This window comes from Planococcus citri, chromosome 1 (assembly GCF_950023065.1).
Source record: "Planococcus citri chromosome 1, ihPlaCitr1.1, whole genome shotgun sequence".
NCBI lineage: Eukaryota > Metazoa > Arthropoda > Insecta > Hemiptera > Pseudococcidae > Planococcus > Planococcus citri.
Window position 1 is genome coordinate 54,198,500 of NC_088677.1, and position 15,023 is coordinate 54,213,522.

At 35.0% G+C, this 15,023-nt stretch overlaps 1 protein-coding gene and 1 pseudogene across 1 annotated transcript in view; one reads left to right on the forward strand and one right to left on the reverse strand.

The window, feature by feature from the left end:
- The window catches only part of klar (klarsicht), a 159,782-nt gene that overhangs the window by 53,998 nt on the left and 90,761 nt on the right, over nt 1-15,023 (reverse strand). The gene's annotated exons all lie outside the window — the stretch shown is intronic.
- On the forward strand, nt 9,180-14,968 carry LOC135832793 (cytochrome P450 6k1-like; annotated as a pseudogene).

Consider the following 15,023-nt stretch of genomic DNA (forward strand, 5'->3'; position numbering starts at 1 on the left):
TGACAACTCGATACAGAATGAATTTTTCATGTACATACATCTCTCAGTCAGTACCAATGCCCAGGGCAGTAAAATCAATTGTCATCGTGGCTACACACAGTACACACGTTTTTCGATTATTCATTTGCAATGAACGAGTACACAGACACACGGTGCACTTGGCCCGCCTACAGACATAAATATGGACAATTCGCTAAAAGGAAGTAATCTCGTTTATTTCTTTTTTTCCTTCATAATAATAAATCAAATTAGGCCATTCAACTCGATACCCATTAAGCCTGAGTATCGTTAACTTACAATCAGCAGTCGACACGTTCGCTGGCCAATCACCAGCATCAGCAACAGCACCAGCAGCAGTAGAATTAGCCAGTGTCATTGAGTAATAATTATTTTTCACGCTTTTTCTACCATTTAACCATACAGTAATCTATAGATTTAATACGGCTCAGGCTCATGTTCGAACTCGAGGTTAGTGTAATAATATCGAACACCGTTTATAAAATTCTAGTACGAATGTTTCCCTTCGCGACCGCTAATTTATAGTCCAAAAACCAGGTGTGCAGACTGCACAGCGTAAAATATTCGACAAAAAATGAGAACAAGTGCTCGCATTAGTATTTTAATTAGTGCGTTTCGTTGAAACGAAAACAGAAAAACGTAACACCAGACTTACGATTCTTTATAAATAGCTTCAAATTATCATATAAATTTAGTCATTTAAAAAATAAATAATTTACTACACGTCCTATTTTTTTGCCCAATCGTAACGCCAAGAAAAACCTATTGTCAGCGAAAACGACCACCAAAAGAAGAAAAAGAGAAGAAGGGAAGTGAGAAACGAGGGTAATATGTACATGGCAAATTAAAATAACCAACACTGAGAGTCTTAAACTGGTTTGAAATTCGCGCATCGCGCATCCATCATCGTTTCGATAAAACAATTAAAGTTCGATTAATGAAATCAGGTTAAGCTGAGAGCTGTGAAAATGAAGCGAAAAAATTCACCTGTTTTTAATCCATCCAGACCGCAAAGGGGGATAAAAAGGTAGGTATTAAACGAAACGGTTCATTAAAAAATAAACCGGTTGAACTGGCAACACAATCGCATCGATGTTGATGTAAAAAAAGACAAATAACTTACATGTATTTAAGGGTATTCTTTACGACGAGTTATCAGTAGTTCAGTTCGAGAAAAATGCCCAACTTATGCACCTGATTACTCCGTGAATTTTCAACCGATTTTATTGGGATTTGTTTTAAAATGATGTTAATGCCTTTGTCTAGCCGATTACGTGGCGATTTTTTGCAATTATCAATTTATTTTTCTCAAAAAAGCTTCGAAAGTATGGTAAGTTGCGAACAGCCAAGCAGGCAACTGAAGGGTTATATCAAAAATGTGGCGACGTACTCGGCTAGATCTCATTTTTTTGAACCATACTGTGAAAAAAAAAATTTCAAAAAGTTGAAACTTACGGAGTAATCAGGTGTGAAAGTTCAGTACTCTGATAGACGGAAGCGGGTGGCGGGACATGTAACATTCCATGCTACAGTTCAGCCTAAAAAATGTAGAGGGTGTGTGTGGGTGTTTGACGTTTTGAGGAAGGGTAGTTTCGTTCTTCGCAGATTTACCGTATTAAACCGGTTTTACTTCTGAGATTACTGGTCGCCTAACAGCGGAAAACTTGATGGATGGTAAAATTTGGAGAAAAATAAGGAATTATGGATACCCATTTTTCTTTTTCAAAAAATAAAAAATGGAGAAAAATTTTAAAAACATTCCCTCAACAGTCTACGTTGCAAAAAGTTGACAATGTTTTATTTCTGTTTCCTATTGTCAAAATTTTGTTTTACTTCTTGAATATGCAATTTCAGAAGTTTTTTCCCGAGCGAAACGAGGGCGATTTTGAGGATTCTCGATTCTCTTTCCAAAATAAAATTTCTGGAAATTTTTTGAAAAAGTGAAAATCATAAAAATTCGAGGTAATCAATTAAAAATAATACCTATAGAAAGATATTCTTTTTTATGAATCGGTACCTAACTATACATAGGTAGGTTTACCTATGAAGTTTGTTTTTTCCAAGTTGGTGTTTTCTGAACATTTTTGTTCAAATTTCTTTTAAATATCAAATGTTGAAAAATAGACTTTTCTGACCGTCAAAAATAATTTTTTTTTACTTCTTGAATTATCAATTTTTAAAAACTCAAGTTCTCACTTCAACCAATGGGCTTGTTTGATTTTCTTTTCAAATACTCCAATTTTAGCCAGGAAATTTTTCTGATATGTAATTGACTAATAATTACTCTACTTCTTGGTAAAACAATTTTTTTTCATCAGTAAGTTGAAATTATTATTATTTGAGTACTAGTTTCTGAATGTCCTATAATTAAATGAAATATTGCCTAAAACTTCTAACATTTTTTTCGAGTTTATGAAATTGGCAAAAAAACTGACACAACTGAATTCCAAAATATTTCCCCAGTTTCAGAAAGTAAGGCACATCTTTCGATGTTTTGGTTTGAGGTAGAGGTAGTGGTGGAAAAAAAAATTATAAAATCTAGGTGCATATTTTGACAAATTCCTTCTCTTTGAGGAAAATTGGCATGTCTAAAAAGAACATTCATTTGCAATAGACCACAAAGCTGGTGGGTCATTCCACGTCAATTGGACCAAGAAGTGGTAGGGGGGTTCGGCGATTTTTTTGACATTTTTCCTATGGAAAGCCCTTCCGAAGGGATGACCAATGGCGCAAATCGCAGCCGTCTAGCCCATTTTTAAAGGCAGGCAGGGGCTGCTGTCAACGTTTTCAGTGAACTTGAAATATCATCCATTTCAGCAGTGGATTACTTGAGAACTGCGATACCTACCAAAAGGGAACTTTTTCCAATAGTTAGTGGTTTTGAAAGGCTTTTTGGTGATATCATGAAAATCAGCGTTGCCACTTTTTTTCGTACGAAAAATTAGCTTGAAAAATTTCAAAACGTACTTTTCATATCGTTCCGACTCTCAAAAATTCTGAAAAAAATATGATAGGCCTATGGACAACTTTTCATGCTGAACAACATATCAAAAAATTCTAATGGCATTATGTCGTGAAGTCGATTTAAAAAAAATTGAAAGTTTGCGAGAAAATATGATTTTTTGTTTTAAAACATGAAAAAAAGTTTTGATAGGTGAAGTTGACCCATTTGACCCCTATTTTTACGTATCTGCTGAAAAAGTTGAAAAACCCCTTTCACTCGATGAAATGAACTCCTCACAAAAAATCAAAATTCGAAAATATTCAATTTTCAATTTCAAACATACCTAAAAAAAGTTTAAATTTATTCAGTTGTCTTATTTTGACCTCTTTCTGACGGATTTCATGAAAAACAGATACGTAAAAATAGGTGTCAAATGGGTCAACTTCACCTATCAAAACTTTTTTTCATGTTTTAAATCAAAAAATCGAATTTTTTCGCAAATTTAAAATTTTTTTAAATTGACTTTGTAACATGGTACCATTTCAAATGGTGTGCATCGCTGGCTGTGTTCTGCGTCACATTTTCATAAACAATTTTCGTGACCAAATTAAGGATCCATACTTAACTTTCATTTACAAAATTTTGCCACAATTTCGATTTTTTTTTCAATTCAAATATTTAAATGTTTAGATCTTTTCCCCCAAAATCATCATCACTCAAGAGAAAATTTTTCGAAATTAAAACTTCCAAAATAAGGGAAGAATCATGAAGAAATTTAAAAATTATTGATTTAAAATATGGAAAAACAAGTCATTTCCCCAATAATACCTTACTTAATATTTTTCAGAATCACCAGTCCACTTGAGAGACAATGTTTAGAAACTCAAATTTTAAAAATAAGGGAAGGATAAATGGGAAACATTTTTGATTTAAAATATGAAAAAAAAATCATTTTCCCAAAAATACCGCAATATTTTTCAGAAGAGGGAGTCTCAAAGTTTTTGTTCCATCGATTTAAAAATAAAAAAAAGCGAGTACAAAGTGTCAAACAAACAGGACATCATAAAAAAAAGGGAGAAAGAAGAATTTTCTGAAGAACATCTTTTTCAAATATTTTAATCTGTGAGAATCAAATAAAATCGAAATTCATTCTTCTTGACCAAGAAATTGTTATGGAATGAAAAAAAAAGGTTCAAGTTGATAGTGTTCTTATTGGTTTATTCGGTAATAGTGACCTCTGGCGAGTATTTTGAATTTAATATGTCACATGCTTCTTTCCTTGCGCATATTTCGCGTATTTGCTCAAAAATATTTGGAGCAAATGCGCGCATTTGCGCAGTGAACATTATGCTCATAACATCATTAGCCCCATTTTTTATAAAAAAGAATATTGACCCAGAAATTGAAAAACATTTTGATCAAATAGCATTAAATCTCTTAGTACCTATTGATATTCATGTACTATGGTTGATTTTTCTATGAGAGGTTTCGCTTTTCACTTTTCAAATACTTTTGGAAAAATATAGAATGCTCAATTTTGACTTGTCAACTGAACGATCATTTACCTATCTACTATAAATATCAGAGATGGACCTTTGTACTCGTAGCTTTTGAAATGCTGTTTTCTGATTTTAAAAAAAAATGGAGCTAATTTTTTCCATCATGTAACAATTTTCTGTAAATCAATTTTTGGTTGAAAATTTTTCTTATTTTTTCACCTTTTTTGACAGAAATATTTTTTTCTAGATCAACCAAGCATCCTACGAAAAAAAGAATAGATGAAAGTTGTACATTTAAACTTTGAGCATAATTCTCTGAGAGTGAGTGCTAAGCTCCTTACTTGAAGAAAAAAAAACGTGCAGCACAGGAATAATTTTCTTTGAAGGGTGTTCAATTGACCGAGAAAGTTCATTCTCACCCTCAAAAATGGTGGAAAATGGGGAAAAAATTTCAATCAGAAAATTGGTTCTGCAGAAAATTCTTACGAAGGGGAATTTTTAATCATTTTTTTCAAGACCAGTCCGAAAAATCCCATCAGAATCACTCTCGAAAATGCAATATTTCACATGAGTATGTCCTCTCTTCTTTCTAATTCAGCTTACTGTATTCTTACTTACTGTAGGTTAAAATAACCCTGTGAGTGCAACCACAGCCGCATGCGACTTGCCAGAAAAAAAAGACAGTTTGAGAGAAATAAATATAGGTATAAAAATACACAGCAGGGTAGGGGTAGGGTGTACAGTACCTGTAAAAGTCATTCTTGAATGTATCACACTAACCTATACTATACTGCACAACACGAAGCTGAGACCATTTAAAAAACTGTGCAAGTGTGGGGTGAAGAGGGTTGGTATTGTTAAAAGTGGGTTGTGTAGTATGCACCATTGTCTAACTGTGAATGAATAGAAAAAAGAAATGCACCTCTGCAGTTCGTGATTTTTGGTCGTTCGCGAGTTGAATCATCAAACGTAAACATACATGTTAAGGAAAAACTGGTATGCAACCAGAAACCGCACTTACTGATAATAGTGTAAAGAATACCCTTAACCGAGAATTAGATTCACAAGTTGAGCGAATTGCAAGTCAAAGAGCGGTGCAGACTGTAGACTGCGGATATCCTATGCGTACAATATTGTAATACCGTTTCGAAGCCGACACTGAACCGGTTTTCTACACTGTTTCGCGAATCGCGCAACCGAAACCCAGCTGAACTAAATCAAAGCAAAGGTGTGAGATTGGCGTGTTTCGATTTCAATACTAATAACATTAATCATTTCACTAGGTGTCAAAACTCGATACCAATAAATTCGCGAGCAACACACCCACTCGACGAAGGCAATATTACAACTGGGTTCGATAAATCTCCTAGTGCACCTTATCGACACTGAAAAGAATTTAATTAAATAACGAGACCGAAGAAAGCCAAGTTCATTCACCTAATTCGATTATAGACACTTGAAAAAAATTCTCGTCGCCATCGTTAGTTTTACTTCAATTTTCCACCTAAAATGAGAAAAGTGCTGGGCTTTTTTTCACCTATAGGTAATACCGCACACCTTGGTGAAAAAAATACGTACATCAAACCGAACTGCAGTTATTGTTATGCATTCGATAGGCGACGCGATGCGGATAAGACAAACGGTGCCGCGCAAAGCTAGTCATTACCTTTCAACCAGAAAGACATTACTAAGCGCTCAACTCTATCATTATGAACCATACCCCACAGGTATAGGCTATTGTTTACACCTGCCCTAATCTATTTAACTATAATTAAATATGCCCCGTGTTCTAGTGTCCGTTTAATTCCTCTTTTTACAATTACTCATATTTTGGCCCCTTTCAATTTTGTTTTTTGTTTCCTTTTTTCGTCATCATGTCCGTTTGGTTTGTCCACAAGCGTAAAAAAATACATCCTGGAGTCGGTATACGTATCTAAAGCTGAAGATGATCGATCAACCGATTTTTGTAGTCGTGTGGATTTCGTGAATTATTCGCGAAAAACTTCTAATACTGTCTATTTTTGTGATACGAATGACAACGCAGAGAAAACCGCTATTTAAATCCGTGTCTGATCGAGATAATCGCAGCTCAATTTGCAAATGTCATTGAAATTTTTCACGTCTCGCGTTTCAACTATCATAAATAATCAATCAAATCATTCCGCTGTAAAAAAATTCTGTTACTTGAGACTTTCGAGTAGATTGGATAACGATTACCATTCCAAAGAAAAAAATTATTATCTCATAGAACTAGGAGGTAAATCTGAAACACGATATTTGGTAACTTGATTCAAAAAAATTTGGCACAAATTTTCAACACAAAGTTCTTCAATCCCGTGGAACCCCCTGACGAATAAAATAGGATACGTAAATACGATTGAAACAAGATCCGCAGGTTCTTTTCAAGTAAGTTAGCTGCAGTGGAGGCGGAGGGGGGTTAAACTAAAATTGGGAAATTGAAAATATAGGTAGGTAATAGGTATGCAATATTTTACACTTGTACTATTTTGAATAGGAATAGGAAGATTGCTCCAGATTGGAATTCAACTTCACAAGCCCACTCAACACACCAACCAAAACTCATCATCAAATCGTTGAAAGTCATAAACCAAAGTAATAGGTGTTTCATCAACCTACTGATATGAAGAAAAAATTAGATTCTTGGGCAAAAAACGAGTACAATCTATTCTTGGCATCTTTGTGCAATAATAAACAAAATACCTTCCAAGGCTGGATGAAATTTTATAGAATTCATTTCTGACATGGTATCTGTTCATCGTTATTTGCACGATTTGGGAATTACGATATTTACGAAAATAGTATGATCATACCACGTACAGATCCGGTATCGTTTATCGCCTCTAGTTTTGTAGGCGAAATTACAGCTGATTATGTTTTTCATGTGTAATTTTAAAATACAAAAATTATCGGGTAAAAATTATTTGCACCCATACTGGTCGTTAATTGAAATCCATTCTAGTTCTTCCAAAGGTGTGTACTGTGCACTGCATGGAATACGTCTGTTTGAATAATTCTCAATGGCTATCGTATCGGTATAGTGATAACAATTACAACATGAAGGTATTGTCGCGAACATGCGTTAATAATAATTATCGTTTTTTATTACTCGATTATGCTGTCAACATCCCTCATTGAGTTACGACCATCTGTCATAGTATTTTTGAACTTTACCGGTCGTTTTGAAGTTTTTAAAAACCGTTAAAAGCGTAGGTATACCTATGCGTATTTAGGTTCATAATAATTACACGAGGAACAGCAATAAAGTTCCACAGAGACTCCAGTAATTCTATTTTTCGCTCAAGTACCCCTCGCCTCACTTCTCGAAAGCCATAAGTACTGTGTACCACAAACGGTTGATTATAATCTCTAAGTTTACACATGAAGAGTGATATTCCAAAACTCGCTTTGTCCATTTTTATCAAAGTGCGTTTTTCAGCGGTACATGGTAGATGAAGTATTAACTCACATTCCTACATCATCAACCTACCAAAATGAGGTGTTAAACTCACCTAAATAGCCAATTCACTAAAAATTTAAAAAAAAATAATGTTCCAAAACGCGCTTTGTCCATTTTTATTGAAATTTTTTTCAGCAGTATTTAGTGGATGAAGTGTATACTTACACTCCTACCTCATAAATCCACCCAAATAAAGTGTTAAACTCGCCTAAAAAGCCAATTTACCCATTTAAAGGGAAACTGTTTTTCCTCTTTCCTGAAAAGTTGTGAAAATGGACAAAGCGAGTTTTGGAATATCACTCTTCACATATATAGACCTTAAAACTGCATCGTGTAAATAATGCGATTTTTAAATGAATGAACGAATTCATAAAATTTTGTACCATACGATTTCATAAACAAAACGCGCCACGTGCTCGCGTACCGGTGAGAAAATGTTGTTCTTTCGAAAGTTGCTGTTAACATACTCGTATTTTCTCAAAGTAGGCATATGTATTGTATATTTATGGAAAGCTTATGAAAATATAATTCCATCTAAATTATCCCAGGCTGCGATACTCGTATTCGTGTTTTTTATTGGGGATTTTTCAAAAGGCGGAGATTATAACGGCGTAATTTGTTGATCAATATTCGGTTTTGGCAGTGAAAATAACAATATGTAGACACTTTCGGTGGAAACGTGGCGCCTGTCGAATCCCTTTTTTATTAAAGTTGAGCGATAGGTAAGAAGAGGGAGGGTGAAAAAGCGAAGGATTGGTTTCATGTCAAAATAGTATCTTACAATTTGGTTAAAGAGGGGTGGACAGGAAACGTGGGCAAACATTAATATGTCGGGTTAATTTTCAAACGTTTTTTTTTCTTTTTCTAGATATTTTGTTCCTTTTCTCATTAGAAATGGGCAGTTCTGCTAGATTGTTAGAGTAGTTTTAAGGTCGATGACCGTTATTGTATTATACGACATGAATTAAAAAACAAAAGTTCGCATGCCAGGGACGTGCAGTATCGTTTGAATTATAATGTTAAAAATCCAATTTTTATGCTAAATGCGTTTTTTTCTTCTCGCCTTTATTCTAAATGGTTCTTTCAATTACGTTCAAGGATCAAGTTATTATGAAGAAAAAAGAGGTACTTATTTAAAATGGAAATTCTCGCTGTCGTTTTTTTTTTATTTTATAACGAAATGAAAATGGTAAGTATATTTTCAAGGCATAGAACATACTTGTAAATGAAAGATGTACGTTTGAAAAACTACATTTTTCAAATAATTTTTGATATTTTTGTACAGAAGTGCAGCACAACAGCTCGACTGTAGAAATAACTCATGTACTAAAGTTTAAAGGCACACTAAAATGTTCAATAGAACTACTCCCTAAATGGGCCAATTCCACTGCCTTGAACCTAAATCCAGATACTAACAGAAGATAACTTCGCGTAGCAAAAATATCTAATCATTTTCAAGTTATGTACCATGTAACATAGACAAGACAAAAATAACCACTGGTGAGCTTTTTCGTTTGTTCGTCGTATTGCTTTCAAAGTTCAGACACCAGTGCTTTTCCATTTATTCAAGAAGTAACTCGAGTTGAAAATGTGGGAAAACATCGCATTTAGCTTACTTTCAGTTGCAATAGCAATTCACTTCAGTTTCAAGTATTACTACAATTACTGGAAGCGCAAACAGATCCCTTATGTACCTTCAAATGTTCTGGATTTTGAATGATATAAATCTCCGGCGATCGAATATTATGCGAAAATATATCGTCTCTTAAAAGGCCATAAATTTGGTGGGTGTTTCGCGAAGTTTGCTCCCAAATTAATGATTCGCGACCCGGACTTAATCAAGTTAATTTTAATCAAGGATTTTGGGTATTTTCACGATCGCGGTGATATTGCGTTCGATAAACATGAGCCTCTTACTATGACCTTGTTTGCTGCTCCAGGACCACTTTGGAGAAGTAAGTAATAGGAGTACTTTGTTACAGAGAAACATCTCGAGTTCATACTGGGATGTCCTCTGAAAACTACACTGAAGGGACAGAAGTTACACATTTTAGGTCAATCTCAAAATTGAAGGGGCCACGACCGATTAAAATTTTCGACTTCAATTTTTGTCACAGAAAAGATATGCACATATCTTTTTTGTACGGTGTAAAAGTTCTATAAAACTAATTCTTATACAATGATTTGACTGGCTTGAAAATTGAAGGTATTGAAGCACTACCCTGATTTTTTTTTTTTTACAACAGAACTGAGACCCAAATTATCACCAACCTTCACGACCGGAAAAATGAAATATATGTTCAGTTTGGTGAAAGAATGCGCCATTGAGCTAAGTGAAGTGGTCAGAAAATGCACAGAAGTCAACGACACGATCGAAATCAAAGATTTCAGCACCCGATACACGATTGAAGTAATATCCTCGTGTGGTTTTGGCCTAAAAGCTAATACCATTCAAGATGGAAATTCTATATTCAAGACAATGGCACTGAAAATATTCATGCGCGATTTATACGCAAAACTCGTATTAGTCACTCAATCCGCCTTACCTTGGGTGAAAAAAGTCGTTAGAGCTCCTCTGGTTAACAAACCAGTCACCAAATTTTTCTATAAACTAGTTCGAGATACGATTAATTACCGTCAAGCTAATGCTGTAGATAGAAATGATTTTTTGCAGTTATTGATTAATATGAGAGAAAATGAAAATCAAAAAGGGGATAAGCAAGAATCACATAGATTAGGTAAGCCGTGTAAATCAAACAAGACTATTGCAAAACAGAACTACGAATATACAAAAAGTTATTTGAAGTACTAAAAAATTAGCATTTTTGCAGTTATGACAGATGAACTAATGACAGCACAGTGTTTCCTGTTCTTTTTGGCCGGATATGAAACCTCGAGTTTGACGATAAGTCTCACCTTATACGAATTGGCAAATAATGCAGATATACAGAGAAAACTTCAACAAGAAATTGACGAATATTTGAAGAAATACGATGAAATAACACTCGAAATGTTGAACAGTATGCCATACTTGAACCAGGTAGTTTCAGGTAAGCAATGAACCACATATGTACATACATACATACATAGATATGCAAACGGTACCTCTACGTCACCTTTTATATACTCACGCGTTCTCTTCGTCACCGAATTCGGTGACGGAGGCGTTTTGCCGGTGACGAAGACGTTTCCCTGTGTATAACAAGTTCAAACGGTTTGTTTTCCCCTGAAACGTAAAAGGGCAAAACTTTGTCCGGTGACGAAAAGGTCATGTTTACACCTACTGTATACAGATTTTAAAAAAAATTTTCCATCAACACAGACATACCCTCGACGTCACCGTATATAAACAGTACCTTTTGGTCACCGCTTTTTAAATGCTTCCAGTTGTGTTATATTTTCGTATTCGTAGCCAGCGCAGTTGCAGTCTATTACGCAAGGCAGCAGGTGACAATTTGGTATAGTCAATATCTTTTTAAATACACAAGGTCACGAAAGAGATCAGTTTATAGTCGGAGGCAAATTGGTACCATTCTCGTAAATTTTTTTTGTATAAGCTTAAAGCATGTAAATCAAGTGGGGAAAAGAGTATAATCACTATTACAACTGTGCTGGTTAAGAATATGCTATAAATACACTGCCGGAGGCATTTTAAAGCCTGGTGACGAAAAGGTACTGTTTATGTACGGTGACGTCGAGGATACTTAGGTCCATATATATACATACATACATACATACATACATGTAAAAACCATACATTACGAGATCCGTTTTATATAAAATCGGGCATTGCGAGATCCTGAGATCCTTTTGCCGGATCTCGCAAGTTCTCTCATATGCCATGGTACTCGTGAGATCCGGGGGACCCTGTACACACATTTTCAGCCGGATCTCGTTTTGCCTACTATTCATATACTTATATACAATTTTTGAAAATAGATAAACGACGCATCTTGCGAGATCCACCCCCAAATCAGGTTTAGGCCGTTGGTGGATCTCGGTTTATGCGGATCGCGAAATTGATGGCGGCAATGCATAGAAAGGCACTGTTTACACACTGGAACGTGCGTTCGAACGAAGTTGTAGGGTTATTATTTGAGTTTTTAGCATTTTTCGAAATTTTTTGGGTCGGATCTCGCAATGCCTGTGTATATGTCGGATCTCGCAATGTACTATAAGACAGTATACACATGAAACGTGGTATTACGCAGCCCATACTAGATAAACCTCAGACTTTTTGCGGCCCATCAGGACTTTTTGCAGCCCGGTACCGGGCTGCAAAAAGTCTGTTCTGTTTTCGATCGCTACAGACATTCAAAACAAGCCAACGCAGTGTGTACATAAGGCAAAACATCACTAAAGACCTGCATTATCCGATTTTATCAACTTGGCGTTACATACACGAGCGAATCGAGCTCCTCACCTCTCTGTAAGTCAATGAAAACATTTTTTTGGTGGCGGAAAAAGTCTGGGGAATATCTAAAAAACATACACTTGAGTGGGGAGCTCTCCTCAAAAATCGAAAATCGAATTACAAGCCTAAATGTAAGTCTTTTTCCAACCTGGTGGAGTATATACCTTCTTCTCATGGCCCAGCAGTAAGCTGCTGTGAGAACATGTGGAAAAATTCAAGCGCGCCCCTGCTAGTGCCAACACAAATCGGTCCGCAAAAAGTCAGTGAAATATCATGGGCTGCGTAATGTATGGGGGAAATCTATATATATATATGTTCACGACAGCACACTTATGAACCCATCTATGGGTTAATCTTGCATAAGAAGTGAACCAGTAGGTTTACCAGCCTGGCTCACTTTGTAAAGGCTAAAGTTACATAACAAGTGAGCCACCTGTTTCAAACTAGTTTTGTCAAAGTTAGCTGCGCGCACCAAATGTTTCTCAGAGATGTTCGCTAGATGTAGTACTAACATGAGGCCTATAGAATAGGAAGTACTGGTCGGCATACCCAAAGCCCTGTTGAAATTGGGTATGCACGATGATAAATTTGACTAATGATTTTTCTGCATTTTATTGCTCTATGGGAATACTGTTGATACCAAAAATTTTGATGTGGTTCAGACTTTTTGACAACCAAGCAATTTTCACAAAATTCAATATAGTTCAAAAAATTTTAAAATTTTTTTGAAAAAATTTTTGGAGAAAATTTTTTATTCTGTTTCTTAATACAGATAAATTATATATTTCAATGACTGTGCAATTAGAATTTCGATTAGTTAATTAGAACAAAAATTGAAAATGATTTTAAAAATTTTGAAATTTTGAAAAATTGGCTCATAAGCCTACCGCAATGCCTATATATATATAGATATGCAAAGGGTACCTCTACGTCACCTTTTATATACTCACGCGTTCTCTTGGTCACCGAAATCGGTGACGGAGGCGTTTTGCCGGTGACGAAAACGTTGCCCTGTGTATACCAAGTGCAAACGGTTTGTTTTCCCCTGAAACGTAAAAGGGGAAAAGTTTGTCCGGTGACGAAAAGGTCATGTATACACCTACTGTATACAGATTTTAAAATTTTTGTTCCATCAACACAGACATACCCTCGACGTCACCGTATATATAAACAGTACCTTTTGGTCACCGCTTTTTAAATGCTTCCAGTTGTGTTATATTTTCGTATTCGTAGCCAGCGCAGTTGTAATCTATTAGGCAAGGCAGCCGGTGACAATTTGGTAAAGTCCATATCTTTTAAAATACACAAGGTCACGGAACAGATCGGTTTATAATCGGAGGCAAATTGGTACCATTCTCGTAATTTTTTTTTGTATAAACTTAAAGCATGTAAATCAAGTGGGGAAAAGAGTATAAGCACTATTACAACTGTGCTGATTACAAATATGAAGTAAATACACCGCCGGAGGCATTTTAAAAGCTGGTGACCAAAAGGTACTGTTTATGTATGGTGACGTCGAGGATACTTAGGTCCATATACATACATACATACATACATACATACATACATACATAGAATAACACCTTGATTTCGATTAAACTAATATTTGATTTTGAGTAAAGAAAAATTAAGAGTGAAGTTACAATAATGAATTGAAAAGACACGATATGTTACAGAAACATTGAGAAAATATCCTGTTGTCGGAGCCCTGAATCGTATTTGCATTCGTAGATATAAAATACCTGGTACCGAGGTATTTATCGAAAAAGGAACTGAGGTGTTGATACCTATCGCTGGACTGCATTCGGATCCCGAATATTTCCCAAACCCGCAACAATTTAACCCGGATAGATTTAAAGACTTCAGTCATACGCATGGCCGCAATGCATATTTACCTTTTGGGAATGGTCCAAGGAGTTGTATAGGTAACACACTAGCATGAGACTGAATTTCAACTCATCATGCACGCTTTCTTGTTTAAACCCTTAATTATCACCTCTAAATTTCAGGTTCCCGATTCGCAAATATGAGTGTGAAATTAGCTCTAGTATATTTACTCCGTGATTTTAATTTCAATTGGTGTTCGATGACTCCAGATACGCTGGAATTCTAGAGTCTCAAAGTTGTCACCGCGGTCAAACATGACATATTTTTGAAATGCAGTAAAAAATGAAAATGATTTATCCTAATTTATCGTCTCTGTGTAAAGTCATTTTCAGAATAAATTTACCTAGTTATAAAGATTCAAATTACGAGTAAAAATGATTTTTTTGCTATTCGACCCGAGAAATGTTAGGCTCCAATGGTTAAAAAGGAAAAACTAGATTTAATAAGCCATTTTCAAAAAAATAATTTAAATTTGTTATTTCATTCATCAATAAATACCTTTTTATTTTTTGGTTATTATAATGATTAGTACAGAATGATGTTTAAAAAACTATAGCTTTATCTAAGTACATATATGAATCACGTAAGTTTCATAATGTTATTTTATTCATTTAAAAATAAAATGTACGTATATTGGATTCATGCATTCACTTCATATTTTCCTTAGCTTTACAGAAGTATATGAAGTGACTAATTTAGCCCCTGACTGCGAAACCCCAAGGCAAACATGAAGTTACAATGGTAACTTCAATGTTTCTCATACTTTATTTTTTAAAAAAATTT